Source organism: Anomaloglossus baeobatrachus, chromosome 3, assembly GCF_048569485.1.
Source record: "Anomaloglossus baeobatrachus isolate aAnoBae1 chromosome 3, aAnoBae1.hap1, whole genome shotgun sequence".
Taxonomy (NCBI): Eukaryota; Metazoa; Chordata; class Amphibia; order Anura; family Aromobatidae; genus Anomaloglossus; species Anomaloglossus baeobatrachus.
Genome location: NC_134355.1, coordinates 678,052,110 through 678,072,786, shown reverse-complemented (window position 1 = coordinate 678,072,786; position 20,677 = coordinate 678,052,110). Strand labels below are relative to the sequence as shown.

Genomic DNA, 20,677 nt, shown 5'->3' with positions numbered 1-20,677 from the left:
CGGTTGGCGTCATTCACCTTCCAATTGTGTGGTGTGATTTGGCAGCTATAGGTCTGAGAAGACAGGTCTAGGGTTTGGTTGGCCTCATTCACCTTCCCACTGGGTGGCATAATTTGGCAGCTATGGGACTGAGAAGACCGTCTAGGGTTTGAGTGGCCTCATTCACCTTCCAATTGGGTGGTGCGATTTGGCAGCTATGGGTCTGAGAAGACCGTCTAGGGTTTGGTTGGCCTCATTCACCTTCCCAGTGGGTGGCATAATTTGGCAGCTATGGGACTGAGTAGACCGTCTAGGGTTTGGTTGGCCTCATTCACCTTCCCATTGGGTGGTGCGATTTGGCAGCTATGGGTCTGAGAAGACCGTCTAGGGTTTGAGTGGCCTCTTTAACCCTCCTATTGTGTGGTATGATTTGGCAGTTATGGGACTGAGAAGACATTATAAAGGTTCGGTTGGCCTCACTCACCTTCCCATTGTCTGGTGTGATTTGGCAGCTATGGGACTGAGAAGACAGCCTAGGGTTTGGTTGGCCTTATTGATTTTCCCATTGGGTGGTGTGATTGGCAGCTACGGGACTGAAGAGACATTCAAGGGTTCGGTTGGCCTCATTCACCTTCCCATTGAGTGACGCGAGTTGACTCTAGACTCAATAATCCTCTATCAGTGCCCACCTCAAGAATATCATGAAGGTGGGGCCATAAGACTCCTATGGCCTAAAGAGCTACTAACATTGTGGCCACAACCACCTTCCCATTGCGTGGTGGTTTATGGTTACAATTAGCCTAAAAGGAAGAGCCGGTCCTTGGTGGAAATTATCTCCATATCTCACGATTGTCAGGTACCACAATGACATCACAATGGTTGGGTACCAAAACTTGGAAATGGGCTGGGCAAACATCAGGAACGCTCACTCCGCTGTACTCAAGCCCTGCTGGGGTGGTGGCATGGTCCAATTGTGAGTTTACTTCTTTTGTAGCATAAGTCCCCCAAGTTCCTCCTCCTGTCCTATCTAACCCTTCTGAAGGTTCATCGCAGTGGGCGGACCATGGCTGCCGTGATCTCCACCAGCGCTCCTCAGCTTTCATGTGAAGATCTCCTGTCGGGAACATGCTTCTCCTTTAGCCTTTGATTTTAGCTTACGAAATTAAAACCATCTGTAATCCAGCCAAAGATAGAAAAAAATCCATCGGAGGATGAGGTAGTGGAAAATAAATCCCGAGCAACGTTTTATGGAATGCATCAATGTGTCCTATTGATTAGTTTACATTCTGCAGAAGCCATAATGTATCTGTGAGGAAAACATAAGTCAAGTGTCCAGAAGACTGACGACTGTCCAAACCCACCGCCAACCCACCCTCATCATAACGTCTACTGGTGAAAATCGCCTGTCACAGCTCGTCATAGAGAACCGGGGACCAGACATGCGGGGAGCGCAACATAATTCTATTGTTTCTGATTATTTCTGAGTATACTCCAGAGCTGCACTCACTATTCTGCTGGTGCAGTCACTGTGTACATACATTTCATTACTGATCCTGAGTTACCTCCTGTATTATACTCCAGAGCTGCACTCACTATTCTGCTGGTGGAGTCACTGTGTATATACATTACTGATCCCGAGTTACCTCCTGTATTATACTCCAGAGCTGCACTCACTATTCTGCTGGTGCAGTCACTGTGTACATACATTACATTACTGATCCTGAGTTACCTCCTGTATTATACTGCAGAGCTGCACTCACTATTCTGCTGGTGCAGTCACTGTGTACATACATTACATTACTGATCCTGAGTTACCTCCTGTATTATACTCCAGAGCTGCACTCACTATTCTGCTGGTGCAGTCACTGTGTATATACATTACATTACTGATCCTGAGTTACCTCCTGTATTATACTGCAGAGCTGCACTCACTATTCTGCTGGTGCAGTCACTGTGTACATACATTACATTACTGATCCTGAGTTACCTCCTGTATTATACTCCAGAGCTGCACTCACTATTCTGCTGGTGCAGTCACTGTGTATATACATTACATTACTGATCCTGAGTTACCTCCTGTATTATACTCCAGAGCTGCACTCACTATTCTGCTGGTGCAGTCACTGTGTACATACAGTACATTACTGATCCTGAGTTACCTCCTGTATTATACTCCAGAGCTGCACTCACTATTCTGCTGGTGCAGTCACTGTGCACATACATTACATTACTGATCCTGAGTTACCTCCTGTATTATTGCCGGTATCAGGAAATTGTGCCAAATCTGCGCAAAAAAGCGACAAATCTGCAAAATGTGCACAGGCCTGATATAGATTAATTTAACAGACAGTATCACATATTAAAGACTTAGGTACTGCAGCTCAGCACGCTGTACCACACAAGATTGCATTAGATACATGCCAGCAGACAGTTTAGATACAGTGGTTCAGTAGACCATAACAGGTGATAGGCTGAGATAAAACGGGTGAGCAGAAAGTATCCCGGACAGTGGAGCTAGATACAGAGGCTGCGCAGTGGTCTTCGGGTATGTGCGCATGTTGCGTTCTGTGCAGTGCAGAAAAGAACGCACCCTCGGAACTGTAAACACTGCGTTTGTAAAAAAAAAAAAAATGCATCCAAAACGCATGCATTTTGGATGCATTTTGCATGTGTGTTGGATGCATTTTTTGCAGTGCAGTCCCACGGCAATTGAGCTGTGTAACGCCCGCAGACACAGACAGAGTCGCGCAATGAGAATGAACTCGGATGAACTTCATTGTCATCTCGCGGCTCTGTGTGTTGCGTCCTGGTTAGCGGTCACCCTTGAAGGACGCATCGGTGATCGCACATCCCCTGAGTGACTGAAGTGAGCAGTGCAATCAGCGGTGCTATCACTAAGGCTACCCGCGGCACCGCTGGAGTCCTCCACCCGAGACCGCAAATCATCTGTGATGCCATCGCTAATCGCGCAAGCTCACTTCAGTCACTCGGGCGACTTGCCGTCAAAATTGGAGGATCCAGCGGTAGCCGCCGGTAACCTGAGTGACGTCATCGCTGATCATGCGTCTCACTTCAGTTTCTGCGTGGAGCTGACAGAGAGCGGTCTGGTCTGTGGACGCTCCCGTCAGCTTCATGTAGCAGAGCTGAGAGCGTCGCGGGACCTCATGTGGATTACGCCGGACCTGGATAGGTATTTGGGGGTTAATAAAGTGGTGAAAGAGGGTGTTTTTTTTTTGTCTTTTATTCCAAATAAAGGATTTTTTCGGGTGTTTGTGTTTATTTTCTTTACCTTACAGGATAATCATTGGGGGTGTCTCAGACGCTTGCCATGATTAACCTAGGACTTAGTGGCAGCTATGGGCTGCCATTTAACTCCTTATTACCCCGATTGCCACCGCACCAGGGCAATTCGGGATGAGCCGGGTAGAGTCCTGGGACTGTCGCATCTAATGGATGCGGCAATTCCAGGCGGCTGCCTGCTGATATTGTTAGGCTGGGGGACTCCCCATAACGTGGAGCTCCCCATCCTGAGGATACCAGCCTTCAGCCATGTGGCTTTATCTTGGCTGGTATCAAAATTGGGGGGACCGCACGTCATTTTTTTTTAATTGTTTATTTTACTGCACAATGTAGACCCGCCCACCTGCAGCTGTGATTGGCTGCAGTGAGACAGCGGTCACTCATCGTGCAGGCGTGTCTGACTGCAACCAATCATAGGTGCCGGTAGGCGGGGAAAGCAGGGAATACTAGATGGAATAATGAGCGGCCGGCATTTTCAAAAGAGGAAAAGCCGCCGGAGCTTTGTGACAGCTGTGCAGTGCCGCGCCGGTGATCGGTGAGTATGAGAGAGGGGGGAAAGGGATAGACCGACGGTCAGAGACAGGGACAGAGATAGGGAGACCGACCGACAGAGAAAGAGACCGACCGACAGAGAAACATCAGATACATCACCACAGCAGGCAGTATGACATGTGAAAGATTAGATACACAGCACAGCAGGCAGTATCACATGTAAAAGGATTAGATATACAGCTCAGCAGGAAGTATCACATATGAAAGGATTAGATACATCAGATCAGCAGAAGTATCACGTGTGAAAAAATTAGATACACAGCTCAGCAGATAAGGCCCAGGTTATAGCGGCTGTACCCATATGATTAAATACAGATAAGGCCCAGGTTATACCAGCTGTAGCTATGTGATTACGTACAGATAAGGCCAAGGTTATAGCAGCTATACCTATATGATTGCATACAGATAAGGGCCAGGTTATAGCAGCAGTACCTATATAATTACATACAGATAAGGCCCAGGTTATAGCAGCTGTACCTATATGATTACATACAGATAAGGCCCAGGTTATACTGGCTGTACCTATATGATTCCATACAGATAAGGCCCAGGTTATAGCAGCAGTACCTATATAATTACATACAGATAAGGCCCAGGTTATAGCGGCAGTGTTGTCCCCATACAGGGATGGGTTGTGTCCTCACCTCCGGAGGGTGCCGTCAGCTGTACAATTTGCAGGTAATGAGCAGAACGTTCATTATATCCTGTATATTCTGGGTAATGCGCGGTAACGTGTGTCTAGTAATATATACGGCCCAGGCTTAAAAACCCGTTTATATTCGTATTAACCAGTGAATGACCCGCGACGCTCCACATTCAGGACCTAAACTGCACGGATCAGATTTCATCTCCCAAAGACGTTTTACAAGGGATTGTTCCCAGGCCTGCAGCCCCCCGCCCCCGCACACAAGAGTCACCCCCAGGTACCGGCCGCCCCATACAATGAGCCCCAAACTGCCAGGACCCCCGCACACAAGAGTCACCCCCAGGTACCGGCCGACCCATACAACAAGCCAGAAACTGCCAGGACCCCCCCACACAAGAGTCACCCCCAGGTACCGGCCGACCCATACAAGCCACAAACTGCCAGGACCCCCCACCCGCCCCCCAAACAAGAGTCACCCCCCAGGTACCGGCCGACCCATACGACAAGCCACAAACTGCAAGGACCCCCCGGTGACCCCCAACATCACCAAGAACAACGCTCCGGTAACAAAAATATCAAATACATTTCAAAATCTCACAAACTGCAAGAAAACAAAGACTCTGCTCCAAGAATCCTACCTGACCTGCAACCTCCTGTGTCACCCATCACCCTGGCCAGGAAATGGTTAACTGCAACAAAAGACCCAAGGAAGACGGCCATGGAGACAGAGGGGTTAATAATGGAAGACTAAGAAACCCTATATCTCCCCTACAAAAGTTACCCAGGTTATAACAGCATGCTACACATTACTATACACAATGTATTATACCAGCTGTACATATATAATTATATACAGGAGATGCCCAGGTTATACCAGCTGTACATATATAATTATATACAGGAGATGCCCAGGTTATACCAGCTGTACATATATAATTATATACAGGAAATGCCCAGGTTATACCAGCTGTACATATATAATTATATACAGGAGATGCCCAGGTTATACCAGCTGTACATATATAATTATATACAGGTGATGCCCGGGTTATACCAGCTGTACATATATAATTATATACAGGAGATGCCCGGGTTATACCAGCTGTACATATATAATTATATACAGGAGATGCCCGGGTTATACCAGCTGTACATATATAATTATATACAGGAGATGCCCGGGTTATACCAGCTGTACATATATAATTATATACAGGAGATGCCCAGGTTATACCAGCTGTACATATATAATTATATACAGGAGATGCCCAGGTTATACCAGCTGTACATATATAATTATATACAGGAGAAGCCCAGGTTATACCAGCTGTACATATATAATTATATACAGGAGATGTCCAGGTTATACAGGCTGTACATATATAATTATATACAGGAGATGCCCAGGTTATACCAGCTGTACATATATAATTATATACAGGAGATGCCCGGGTTATACCAGCTGTACATATATAATTATATACAGGTGATGCCCGGGTTATACCAGCTGTACATATATAATTATATACAGGTGATGCCCGGGTTATACCAGCTGTACATATATAATTATATACAGGAGATGCCCAGGTTATACCAGCTGTACATATATAATTATATACAGGAGATGCCCGGGTTATACCAGCTGTACATATATAATTATATACAGGAGATGTCCAGGTTATACCGGCTGTACATATATAATTATATACAGGAGATACCCAGGTTATACCGGCTGTACATATATAATTATATACAGGAGATGCCCAGGTTATACCGGCTGTACATATATAATTATATACAGAAGATGCCCAGGTTATACCAGCTGTACATATATAATTATATACAGGAGATGCCCGGGTTATACCGGCTGTACATATATAATTATATACAGGAGATGTCCAGGTTATACCAGCTGTACATATATAATTATATACAGGAGATGCCCAGGTTATACCGGCTGTACATATATAATTATATACAGGAGATGTCCAGGTTATACCAGCTGTACATATATAATTATATACAGGAGATGTCCAGGTTATACCGGCTGTACATATATAATTATATACAGGAGATGCCCAGGTTATACCAGCTGTACATATATAATTATCTACAGGAGATGCCCAGGTTATACCAGCTATACATATATAATTATATACAGGAGATGTCCAGGTTATACCGGCTGTACATATATAATTATATACAGGAGATGTCCAGGTTATACCAGCTGTACATATATAATTATATACAGGAGATGCCCGGGTTATACCAGCTGTACATATATAATTACATACAGGAGATGCCCAGGTTATACCAGCTGTACATATATAATTATCTACAGGAGATGCCCAGGTTATACCAGCTGTACATATATAATTATATACAGGAGATGCCCGGGTTATACCAGCTATACATATATAATTATATACAGGAGATGCCCAGGTTATACCGGCTGTACATATATAATTATATACAGGAGATGCCCGGGTTATACCAGCTGTACATATATAATTATATACAGGAGATGCCCAGGTTATACCGGCTGTACATATATAATTATATACAGGAGATGCCCAGGTTATACCAGTTGTACATATATAATTATATACAGGAGATACCCAGGTTATACCAGCTGTACATATATAATTATATACAGGAGATGCCCAGGTTATACCAGTTGTACATATATAATTATATACAGGAGATACCCAGGTTATACCAGTTGTACATATATAATTATATACAGGAGATGCCCAGGTTATACCAGCTGTACATATATAATTATATACAGGAGATACCCAGGTTATACCAGCTGTACATACATAATTATCTACAGGAGATGTCCAGGTTATACCAGCTGTACATATATAATTATATACAGGAGATGCCCAGGTTATATCAGCTGTACATATATAATTATATACAGGAGATGCCCAGGTTATACCAGGTGTAGATATATAATTATATACAGGAGGTGTCCAGGTTATATCAGCTGTACATATATAATTATATACAGGAGATGCCCAGGTTATACCGGCTGTACATATATAATTATATACAGGAGATGCCCGGGTTATACCAGCTGTACATATATAATTATATACAGGAGATGCTCAGGTTATACCGGCTGTACATATATAATTATATACAGGAGAAGCCCAGGTTATACCAGCTGTACATATATAGTTATATACAGGAGATGTCCAGGTTATACCAGCTGTACAATATATAATTATATACAGAAGATGCCCAGGTTATACCGGCTGTACATATATAATTATATACAGGAGATGCCCAGGTTATACCAGCTGTACATATATAATTATATACAGGAGATGCCCAGGTTATACCAGCTGTACATATATAATTATATACAGGAGATGCCCAGGTTATACCGGCTGTACATATATAATTATATACAGGAGATGCCCAGGTTATACCGGCTGTACATATATAATTATATACAGGAGATGCCCAGGTTATACCAGCTGTACATATATAATTATATACAGGAGATGCCCGGGTTATACCAGCTGTACATATATAATTATATACAGGAGATGCCCGGGTTATACCAGCTATGCCCAGATTATTCCAGCATTAAGTAGAGCGATATTTTGCAGTTACAACATCATTTGCTCTTTGCCGTCACCTCTGGCTTTCTGCCCGGGTTTCCAGTATCATTGAGAGTGCAATCTCTTTTCTCGGCCGTGTTCACATGCTCAGGCTGCGGTCAGGATTCAGATACAAATTAATGCAAATCAGCGGGATAATTAGCAGCAGAATTCAGAGTTTCCGCACTGGTGACGTCCTCCAGTCACTGCCAAGCTTATTATAATAGCACATAGATTGCCAGATACTAATATACAATTATATGTTTACTATTTGTATCACGGTCATTCTCCTCCGTGGCTCTGGCCGCCACGTTATAATCTGACTGTCACAATTATCGCTCCCTGGATTCATCAGCACAGTCTGAACTGTAGACTTTACCCAGGAGCAAAGTTTAGAAACAATCACATTGTAACAAACGGATAAATAGTGAAATATAGAGCAGTATTATAGCGCTATAATAACTGTCCATAGACGTCTATGGCGCCATATTGGCACTCATGGTCACATGGATGCTAAGTCACCAAAGGTCCTTAAGCAGTGTTATTAGGATATAAACGCTGGGGCCCCTAGGAGAACCAGCATGTCTCCTGGTCAGTAATTTTAGACTCCTGCAATTAAGAGACCTTTGGTTACATCATGGTCACATGGCTGCAAAGACACCAAAGGTCCTTAACAATCTTAACCTCGCAATACAAATGCTAAGGTCCCTAAGAGTCAGGACACTGAGGAATTGCCCATTTTGCGTTCCCTTCCCCCTATTGTTAGTCATGTATACCAGCCTGCCTCCTGGTCAGTTCTATTAGACTACTGCAATTAAGAGATCATGGTCACATGGCTGCAAAGTCACCAAAGGTCCTTAAGCAGTCTTATCAGGATATAAACGCTGGGGCCCTTAAAAGAATAGGAGCCCTGTAAAACTGCCCAGTTTGCTTTCCCTTCCCCCTATTGCCAGTCATATATACCAGCCTGTCTCCTGTTCAGTTCTTTTAGACTCTTGCAATTAAGAGACCTTTGGTTACATCATGGTCACATGGCTGCAAAGTCACCAAAGGTCCTTAAACAATCTTAACCTCGGAATACAAAAGCTGGGGTCCCTAAAAGAATAGGAGCCCTGTAAAACTGCCCAGTTTGCTTTCCCTTCCCCCTATTGCCAGTCATATATACCAGCCTGTCTCCTGTTCAGTTCTTTTAGACTCTTGCAATTAAGAGACCTTTGGTTACATCATGGTCACATGGCTGCAAAGTCACCAAAGGTCCTTAAACAATCTTAACCTCGGAATACAAAAGCTGGGGTCCCTAAGAGAGTAAGGGCCCAGTTTGCTTTCTCTGCCCCCTAATATCTGTCCTGTATACTATACCAGCCTGTCTCCTGGTCAGTTCTTTTAGACTCCTGCAACTATTAGACTTTTAGTTACATCATGGTCACATGGCTGCAAAGTCACCAAAGGTCCTTAAGTAGTCTTATTATTAGGATATACACGCTGGGGCCCTTAAAATAATGGGTGCCCTGTGAAATTGCCCAGTTTGCTTTCACTTCCCCCTTTTGCCAGTCATGTATACCAGCCTGCCTCCTGTTGAGTTATTTTAGACTCTTGCAATTAAGAGACCTTTGGTTACATGGCTGCAAAGTCACCAAAGGTCCTTAAACAATCTTAACCTCAGAATACAAATGCTGGAGTTACTCTCTTACTAAGGGCACCGTTTGCTTTCCCTGCCCCCTAATGCCAGTCCTGCATACCAGCCTGTCTACTGGTCAGTTCTTTAGACTACTACAATTAAGGGACCTATGGTTACATCATGGTCACATGGCTACAGAGTCACCAAAGGTCCTTAAGCAGTCTTATCATTAGGAAACAAATGCTGGAAACCTTATGAAAATGGCCCAGTTTGCTTTCCCTTCCCCCTAATGCCAGTCATGTATACCAGTCTGTTTCCTGTTCAGTTACTTTAGACTCTTAAATTAAGAGACCTTTGGTTACATGGCTGCAAAGTCACCAAAGGTCCTTAACTAGTCTTATCATTAGGATACAAATGCTGGGGCCCCTAGGAGAACCAGTCTGTCTCCTGGTCAGTTCTTTCATACTCCTGCAATTAAGAGACCTTCGGTTACATCATGGTCACATGGCTGCAGAGACACCAAAGGTCCTTAAACAATTTTTACCTCGGAATACAAATGCTGGGGTCCCCAAGAGTCAGGACACTGAGGAATTGCCCAGTTTGCTTTCCCTTCACCCTAATGGCAGTCCTGCATACCAGCCTGTCTCCTGGTCTGTTCTTTTAGACTACTGCAATTAAGAGATCATGGTCACATGGCTGCAAAGTCACCAAAGGTCCTTAAGCAGTCTTATCATTAGGAAACAAATGCTGGAACCCTTATGAAAATGGCGCAGTTTGCTTTCCCTTCCCCTTAATGCCAGTCCTGCATACCAGTCTGTCTCCTGCTCAGTTACTTTATACTCTTGCAATTAAGAGTCCTTTGGTTACATCATGGTCACATGGCTGCAAAGTCACCAAAGGTCCTTAAAAAATCTTAACCACAGAATACAAATGCTGGGGTCCCTAAGACAGTGGGGGCTCTTAGTAATTGCACAGTTTGACTCTAACGCCGGCCCAGCCTGTAACTAGGGCTTACTTTTGGAGTAGGGCTTATATTTCAAGCATACTCCAAAAATCCTGTAAAAATCATGCTAGGGCTTAATTTTTGGGGGACACCCGATATACAACCTTTTTTCCACCATATGACAGAATTTGCAATGCCTATGGGTCTGTAAGGTGACCATATTGTACCCATTACTGGAGAAGCCACCTGTTCTGTAAATAGCCAGAAATACAACTATCAATACCAAAGAGGTCTTTAAATCCCCAAAAGTTGTTATTTTTGCCAATGTATATCAACCACCAATGAGAAAGAGGGCACTTGAATATCAGAAGGCCATGTTTTCCTATATAGGCCCTCAATATGTCAGGCCAAAGCTTCCCCCTACACAACACACCATAGACAACCATGAACTCCGCTGAGGAACATGTAGAGGAGAGCGCATGGTCAACATCTAAATGCCGATCCCCAAAAAATTGCCCTCTGCACCTGTCGGGCTCCAGAGCAGCGCCATATCTGGTCTACACGACAATCCTGCTAATCAGGTGTCCCCTTGAAAATGAATTGTGCAGAAACTTATAGAAAATCCTAAAAAAGTGGCCTTAAAGGAACCTTTAATCACATTAAGTTCTATGAACTGAGCTAATTGCATGGAATCTGTGATTAAGGGGGGAAATATTTTCCTACGTACAGTAAATTTCCTGCTCAGGAATGTCTTTGAAGGACACAACAGTCAGTCAGTTTCTTGCGAGCAGGAAATGGTTGATTGCATAGAAAATACCTTGTACTCAGTTACATATGAAATGTTTGTACACAGTCATGATCGGTCAATGTATGGAAACTTTTGTAACTGTGTATGAATGTTATTCTTTATTTATGGAATAACGCATGAGATTACTGGCCCTTTAAATATCCCAGATGCCAGAGGGGAATACAGAATCATGCATTAGGACAACAGCCAAAGGCCACACAGCAGAGATAGCTCACAGGTTCTTTTTCTGCCTATGATACAAAGTAGGGCCTAGTGTTGGGACCCATAGCAGTGCCATCAGTGGATAACAATGTAAAACCAATTTATTTAATCCAAGTGACATTACTAGTAGCAGCATAGGAGTCCAGAGCAGGCACAGCCCACAATATTGCTGATTTTTTAAGCCTTCTACTATTCTATGGCATATAAATATAACTTTTAAAAGATTGAATCACATGTATATAGCTTTATTCTGATATAAAAGATAATATTTCATATTATTTGTTATTCTGAAGCACTAGGGGCAGCCAAAGACAGGCAGTTAACTAACACCAAGGTGAGCCTTGTGGAACTGCCATGGGGTCCTAATCAACCCCTTCTCTCTAAAATAAAGGGAATGCCAGAGGGAAATAAAGAATCATGCAATAGGACAACAGCCCAAGGCCACACAGCAGAGATAGGTCACAGGTTCTTTTTCTACCTATGATAGAAAGTAGGGCCTACTGCTGGAACCCATAGCAGTGCCATCAGTGGAAAAGATCTAAATTAAAACCAAATGATTTACGCCAAGTGACATCATGGGGCTGTACTGATGGTACTAGTAGTAGTAGTATAGGACTCCAGAGCAGGCACAGACCACAATATTGCTTATTTTTTTTAAGCATTCTACTATTCTATGGCATTATATATATATAATATATATAATATATATATATATTATATATATATATAATATATATATATATATATATATATATATATATATACATACAACTTTTATAAAATTAAAGCAAATTGACATATCTTTATTTTGATAGAAAAGATAATATTCCATATTTGTTATTCTGGAGCACTAGGGGCAGCCAAAGACAGGTGCGTTACTAACACCAAGGTAAGACTTGTGGAATTGCCATGGGGTTTTAATCAAACCCTTCTCTTTCAAATAAAGGGCTAGTTGGATATATTACTTACACAGAGATTTCCCAACATTGCTGTGTAATTTTAAGTATTTCTGATAAGAAATATATCAAGCATTTGTGATTAATAGTTAAGTAACATTTCATTAGAGGGATTTTGTAGCACGGATATATTGCACAGAATTAAACTGAGTAGATGCACATTCAGCCAAAGACAGGCAGGTAACTAATAAAGATGAGTGAACCTTTGGAGGTTTGGTTCACTGGCAGCAAACGAACCTAGCTCCACAGTCTCGAGCTTGACCTGAACCCCAGATCAAGTCACTGATTGGCAGTTTGTGTCTCCGCCCACATACAGCCAGCCATAAGCAGAGTTCTTCCGGGGGAGCTTTCTCAAACTTTTATTTTGTTGCACACTACATCGAGCACACTGTTGTTACCCAAAGTGTGCGCCATTTAAACACTGGAAGTGGCTCGCATAGAGCTGAGCACAGTGCTGCTCGCACAAGTTTTGTTCTCAAGTGCAGCATCCGATCCTCGAACCTGAAACTTTATTTTTAAATTTGGTGTTCGGTTCGAAAACAAACTCAGGTTTGCTCATCTCTAGTAACTAACACCAAGGTGAGACTTGTAGAACTGCCATGGGGTCTTAATCAATCCCTTCTCTCTAAAATAAAGGGCCAGTTAGATATAAGACTTACACAGAGATTTCCCAACATTCCTGTGTGTAATTTCAAGTCTTTCTGATAATCAAAAATGCTTGATATATTCTCTTAATAGTTAAGTAACATTTTATTAAGAGCTATATAGTGTAGCAAAGACACATTGCAGAAGTTGAAAGTCAGTAGATAAACTTTCAGCCAAAGACAGGCAGGTAACTAGCACCAAGGTGAGACTTGTGGAACTGCCATGGGGTCTTAATCAACCCCTTCTCCCTAAAATAAAGGTCTAGATGGATATATTAGGCTACTTTCACACATCCGGTTTTTGCTCTGCGGCACAATACGGCGCTCTGCAGAAAAACTGCAACCTTTTTTTTGCTGCCGGTTGCGGGTTTTTTTGCATAGACTTACATTAGTGACGTATTGTGCCGCATGGGCTTGCGTTCGGTCCGGTTTTTGCCGCGGCCGGATGGAACGTTGCCTGCAACGTTTTTTGCTCCGGCAAAAAAAAAAACGCATCGCGCCGCATCCGGCATCAATGCATGCCTATGGATGCCGGATGCGGTGCGATGTGGAAAAAACGCATCCGGCCGCCGCAAGCGGTTTCTTCCACTGCGCATGTTCAGTAGCGTGCCGCAACCGGAAAAAAACGGACCGGCCGCATGTAAAAACTTATGCAAAGGATGCAGTGTTTTCACCGCATCCGTTGCATAGGTTTCACAGCCGGATTGAGCCGCACGGCTCAAACCGGATGTGTAAAAGTAGCCTTACTTACGCAGAGATATCCCAACATTCCTATGAGTAATTTCAAATATTTCTGATAATCACAAATGCTTGATATATTCTCTTAATAGTTAAGTAACATTTTATTAGAGATATTTTGTAGCAAAAACACATTGCAGAAGTTGAAACGGAGTAGATAAACATTCAGCCAAAGACAGGCAGGTAACTAGCACCAAGGTGAGACTTGTGGAACTGCCATGGGGTCTTAATCAACCCCTTCTCTCTAAAATAAAGGTCTAGATGGATATATTACTTACGCAGAGATATCCCAACATTCCTACGTGTAATTTCAAGTATTTCTGATAATCACAAATGCTTGATATATTCTCTTAACAGTTAAGTAACATTTCATTAGCGATATTTTGATACACAAACACATGGTACAAATTGAAGAGTAGATGCATATTCAAAAAGTCAAATAACACAGGTCTCTTCCAAGTTGCAGCACCCTTTTATCCTTAGTGAAGATGTCAGCTCAGAGTTCCCCTCACATTTCAGAATTATTCCCATGCTCACAGAAGGGTGATAAAATTATAGTATGATAAGACTATCTACGGGCTATGGGAAATTCACATCTACAATGACCTCCAAAACAATTGTTGACCCTTAAAGATATTTCAAGTTTGTGTCAAGTTGTCACAATCCACACAGTTGTCACATGAGAAACAATCATAATTAATTATGGGTCATCCCGCTCACACGGCAACATCATAAAATCTCATGATAGCACTGTGATATGTACGGGCTGAGGCCGGCACAGCAAAAGTCATCAAGTTTTCGACTCCAACATTGATAACACTTTGTGTATGTCTCCTTGAGACCACTTTGTTTACTTTTGCATCCATATTTTAGTGTGCAACATTGTTTCAACAGATTAACAAACTGACAGTAGTCCCTGGGTGCCTGAAGAGGAGGCACGGGAAGTCAATCTGATCATATAAAATGTAGCTACATAAAAATCCCTCTTCATAAAAGTAAGCAGCAACAACTTCATTAACCCCAAGCCATCTTGGCATTGACAGGAGTGTTGTCCTTTGGGGCCCTTGGGCATAATATCTTAGGTGCATTCTAAAATCATTTTTAAAGGGTGACATGTTCCCATGTAGGGACCTCAGAGGCTTTGTTACATATTATATAAATATGTACATTACAGTACAGTTATTACATTGTGTCATCCTAATATTTCTCTACAAACACAATCCCGAAACGCTGCAGGATATTGCTCAATACGACCGAACAGTAAGTGATCATAAACCTGTGCGCTGCTCCACAAATAGATTTCTGCGGGATAGAACGCTTATAAAAACATTTATGGATCGATACGTTCCCCCGAGGATGATCCAAAGTGACAGCGACTGAAGACTGTATCCCAGAACGCACGGTGCAGCCGTCAACAACTTCACAGATTGCAGGCACGCTGATTCATTGCATTCCAAATACAGAAAACCAAAAAAAAGTAACGTGGAGCGAATGTGTCAACCCCAAGATCCACAACCGCCAGGCCGAACCGTTCCCCCAACTTCACCTCTACAAAATTTTGCGCTGAATGCATTTAACATAAAAAAAAGAAACATTTCTGGCTTTGGACGCTAAAAGCCACCAAAGGGTAAAAATTACCTCCAACCACGTAAATGGAACCTGACCCCCCCCCCCTCTTGGTTGCACCTGTCTGGCACGCATGCGAACGCCCCTCATTAATAACCAGGGCAAAATATAATTTGAGTTGCAAGGGTTAAAAAGCGGGCGCTGGAGATGAGTCCAAACACTTTAATCTTCTGGAAGCCAGGCGCTGGCCTACTTACGCTTTCCTCTGCCAGTCGGAGGGGAGGGATGGGGGTTGGGGGGGGGTTCAATTCTTTATTGAATGGGTGATTTATGCAAATTCTAAAAAAAAAAATAAAAATAAAGAAAGGGGGCTAAATGGGTAAAATTAATAAAAAAAAAAAAAAGTAGAAAAAAAAAGGGGGGGCTAAATGGTAAAAAAAAAATAAAATAAAAATTAAAAAAATCCACCCTCCTGATCTGGAGATGAAAGGGTTACAAAGAATCAATGCCACAGACTCCTTGACGAAGGGGCCAGCAGCACTTGTCACTTTTCAGCAGTGCAGCCCGCAAAGGGTTAATATCCGATTCAAAGGTCTCGATACTTTAACCTTCAGCACATGGAGCCTCCATTCCTGCCCCTTATTGGCCCCCGACCCCCTGTCGACGGATTAAGACCCTTTTTAACTCTTGCAATCCTGAAAAACCATCCGATTAAAGTAATGCAGCGACCCCCATCGTTAGTTTAAACCTTAACCCTCTCTCTCCTGCGGCCAGGCCAACAACACGGCGCAGGCTTGTCAGCGAGAAGATACAAAAAGAAGAGACATTGCAACAATGTATCAAAAGCTCCAATAGTCATTAATGCACCGGATGCAATTAATCGTGCGCCCCCATCCCCTGCACCCCGCGCTCCAGAGCCGCCAGCAGCAGCGTGCACAGCATTGTAACTTCAGCAGAAACATGGCTCCGATCCATACTTTCCCCCCGTCCATACGTCTGCAGCTCCGCCCGCACACAAATGCACAGAAAGCCGCGCTGCACCCGGGCCACACTGCAAACCCCCACAACAAATCGCCCCGATCTCCGCAGACACGCCCGATCTTACATCTGCCCCGGTGCTCCGGCCGCCGGCGCTGCTCCGCGGAGCGCTCTGCTTTGTCATTGAGGCTGTCCTGGAGATCGCTTCCTTCTCTCAACGTTTAGAGCTTTTTTTTTTTTTTTTTTTTTTTTTTTTTCAAGCTCCTTCCCAGAGAATTCTGGGTAAACTGGCTACACAAGTTCCTACTCATAGTGTTTACAATTGCATCACAGTGCCTGCAGCTCCCCGCCTTTTAAAGGGCCAGACAGAAAAAAAAATATATATATATATTATTTTTTAAAATATTTATTTTTATTTTAAGTTGATTTCAAAGAATATTTTGCCTAAATTTAGGAGATTTTTTTTTAGTTTATTTTTTTAACTCGCTTTTGACTGTTTCTTTTCATTGCATGTTATTAACAGCAGTATTTCATTTATTTAAATTTATTTATTTTTATATTCCGTTAATTTCAAAACAGTGATATCGACAAATATTTTGTCTAAATTTAGGGGATTTTTAAAAAAAATGTTATGGTTTATTTTTTAGCTAGCATTTAAGTTTTTCTTTTCTATTGCATAATGTTACCACAATATATTATTTATTTTTATTTATTTATATTATTTTACATTAATTTCAAAGCAGCGATATCGACAAATATTTTGTCTAAATTTAGGGGATTTTTTAAAAAAATGTTATGGTTTATTTTTTAGCTAGCATTTAAGTTTTTCTTTTCTATTGCATAATGTTATTAACCCCAATATATTATTTATTTTTATTTATATTATTTTACATTAATTTCAAAACATCGATATCAACAAATATTTTGTCTAAATTTAGGGGATTTTTAAAAAAATGTTATGGTTTATTTTTTAGCTAGCATTTACATTTTTCTTTTCTATTGCATAATGTTACCACAATATATTATTTATTTTTATTTATTTACATTATTTTACATTAATTTCAAAGCAGCGATATCAACAAATATTTTGTCTAAATTTAGGGGATTTTTTAAAAAAAAATTATGGTTTATTTTTTAGCTAGCATTTAAGTTTTTCTTTTCTATTGCATAATGTTACCACAATATATTATTTATTTTTATTTATTTATATTATTTTACATTAATTTCAAAACATCGATATCGACAAATATTTTGTCTAAATTTAGGGGATTTTTTAAAAAAAAAATTATGGTTTATTTTTTAGCTAGCATTTGAGTTTTCTTTTCTATTGCATAATGTTACTAACCACAATATATTATTCATTTTTATTTATTTATATTATTTTACATTAATTTCAAAGCAGCGATATCAACAAATATTTTGTCTAAATTTAGGGGATTTTTAATTTTTTTTTTATAGTTTAACTATTTTATAGTTAAACTATAAAAATTATATACATTTTTTATACTTTAACTAGCATTTGAGTTTTTCTTTTCTATTGCATAATATTACTAACCACAATATATTATTTCTTTTTATTGATTAATGTTTATTTTACGTTAATATCAAAACAGCAATATCGACAAATATTTTGTCTAAATTTAGGGGATTTTTATTTATTTTTTTGTTTATTCTTTAGCTTTTCAGTTTTTCTTTTTTATTACATAACATTACCAAAAACAATTTTTTTTTATTTTTTTTACGTTAATGTTTATTTCAAAACAGCAATATTGACAAATATTTTGGATAAATTTAGGGGATTTTTTTTATTTTTTTATAGTTTATTTTTTAACTAGCTTTTGAGTGTTTCTTTTCTATTGCATAATATTACTAACCACAATATGTTATTTATTTTTATTGATTTATGTTTATTTTAAGTTAATTTCAAAGCAGCGACAACAACGAATATTTTGCCTAAATTTAGGAGATTTTTTTGTTTATTTTTTATCTCGCTTTTGACTGTTTCTTTTGATTGCATAATGTTACTAACAACAGTATTTCATTTATTTAAATTTATTTATTTTTATTTTCCATTAATTTCAAAACATCAATATTGACAAATATTTTGTGCAAATTTAGAGGGTTTTGTTTTTTTTTATAGTTTATTGTTTAACTAACTTTTGAGTTTTTCTTTTTTATTCCATAATGTTACTAACCACAATATATTATCTATTTATTATAATTGATTATTATTTTGCGCTAATTTCAAACACGTAATATTGACAAATATTTTGGATAAATTTAGGCGATTTTTATTTTTAGTTTTTTCTTTAGCTTTACAGTTTTTCTTTTCTATTGCATAATGTTACTAACCACAATATATTATTTATTTTTATTGATATTTAACGATAATTTCAAAACAGCGATATCAACAAATATTTTGCCTAAAGTTAGGCGATTTTTATTTTATTTTTTTAGTTTATTCTTTAGCTTTTTTGTTTTTCTTTCTATTGCACAACATTACTAAAAACAATAATTTATTTTTATTTTATTATTTACTTTTACTTTAACGTTTATTTCAAAACAGTGATATTGACAAATATTTTGTCTAAATTTAGGGGATTTTTTTAATTTTTTTTATGGTTTATTCTTTAATTAGCTTTTGAGTTTTTCTTTTATATTACATAATGTTACTAACCACAATATATTTATTTTTATTGATTTATTATTATTTTACGTTAATTTCAAAGCAGCGATACCGACAAATATTTTGCCTAAATTTAGGGGATTTTTTTTTTTTTTGTTTATTCTTTAGCTTTTCAGGTTTTTCTTTTCTATTGCATAATATTACTAACAATAATTTATTTTTATTTATTTATTTTTACTTTAACGTTAATTTCAAAACAGCGATATTAAAAAATGTTTTGCCTAAATTTAGGGTATTTTTATTTTATTAATGTATTATTTAACTAGATTTTGAGATTTCCTTTTTTATTACATAACGTTACTAACAACAATATTTTATTTATTTTTATTTATGTTTTTTTTTTATTTATTCTTACTTTACGTTGATTTCAATACATCGAAAAATATTTTGCCTAAATTTAGGGGATTTTTTTGGTTTATTGTTTAACTAGCGTTGGAGTTTTCCTTTTCTATTGCATAACGTTACTAACAACAACAATATAACATTATGTAACTCTTCCTGAAAAATATGCATTAGAGGCAAAAAGCATTCTGTAATTCTCCTTTAGACACATTTATTACTTCTGCATTTTTAGAAGAAAAAAGAAAACTTTATTTATTTATTTATTTTACTCACTTACATAGAGCTATTAATTCCACACCACTTTACAGACTTTAATAACTTTTTTTTTATTTTCCTTTTATATATTTTTAGTGTGTCTTGCAATATTCACAAAAATATAAAAGCAAAATGAACTAAATATTAAGATATATTCGTTTTAGAAAATTGATAATAAATGCTGTGAGGAATATGGTATATCCATACATGCCAGTCACCCTCCAGTTATACATAATTCCACATCTCCTGACCTACAGCATGACTAGGTCACCCTATTAAGGATAGAAGCCCAATACTTCCATTCTAGACCAAATGGTAAGGGGTGATAGTCAGTTATAGTGAGGAAGTAGCCCCTGAGCAGAACAAGACCCCCTGGTGACAAAAGTAATTCAGCTAGGGAAGTTGGTGGGCGATTCCTAGTTCCAGGGAAGCTTCAAAGAGGATCTGGAGACAGCCTGGTTCCTGAGTAAAAATTATAAAATTGGGGTGTATGTAGCTCCCACAAATATCACAGGTATATGTCTGGCCTCAGAATAGCAGGATGCATGTAACACATATTTTGCCTTAACTGTGGGACATGCATATCAGCCCATAATTAATAACTAGCCGCTGGAAAGAAATAGTCACATCATGTTTCCTAGCTATGGATAGATAAAATCATAATAGGAAACATGATGGTAATATCTTATGCGTGGGACGCTCAGAGGCAAAGATATGAGGAAAGCTGCCATTTCATAATTTTCTGGAACCTGAAGGCACATCCCATGTCCAGCCCTGTCATAGGTCACCAGGTGGGCGGTATGTTTGAGGGACATGGGTTATTAAAAACCAAAGTGGACATTTTGGAGGCT

The 20,677-nt window shown here is 39.7% G+C and overlaps 1 protein-coding gene across 6 annotated transcripts in view; it reads right to left on the bottom strand.

Moving 5' to 3' along the window:
* The window catches only part of NCOA1 (nuclear receptor coactivator 1), a 406,646-nt gene that overhangs the window by 132,431 nt on the left and 253,538 nt on the right, over positions 1 to 20,677 (bottom strand). For 4 of the 6 annotated variants that reach the window (XM_075341273.1, XM_075341276.1, XM_075341277.1 and 1 more), the window contains exon 1: positions 16,671 to 16,759. The exons of the other annotated variants lie outside the window; for them this stretch is intronic. The gene's annotated coding sequence lies outside the window, so the exon portion shown is untranslated. Of the gene's footprint in view, positions 1 to 16,670; positions 16,760 to 20,677 lie in introns of those variants that run through there. 6 annotated transcript variants of the gene reach the window in all.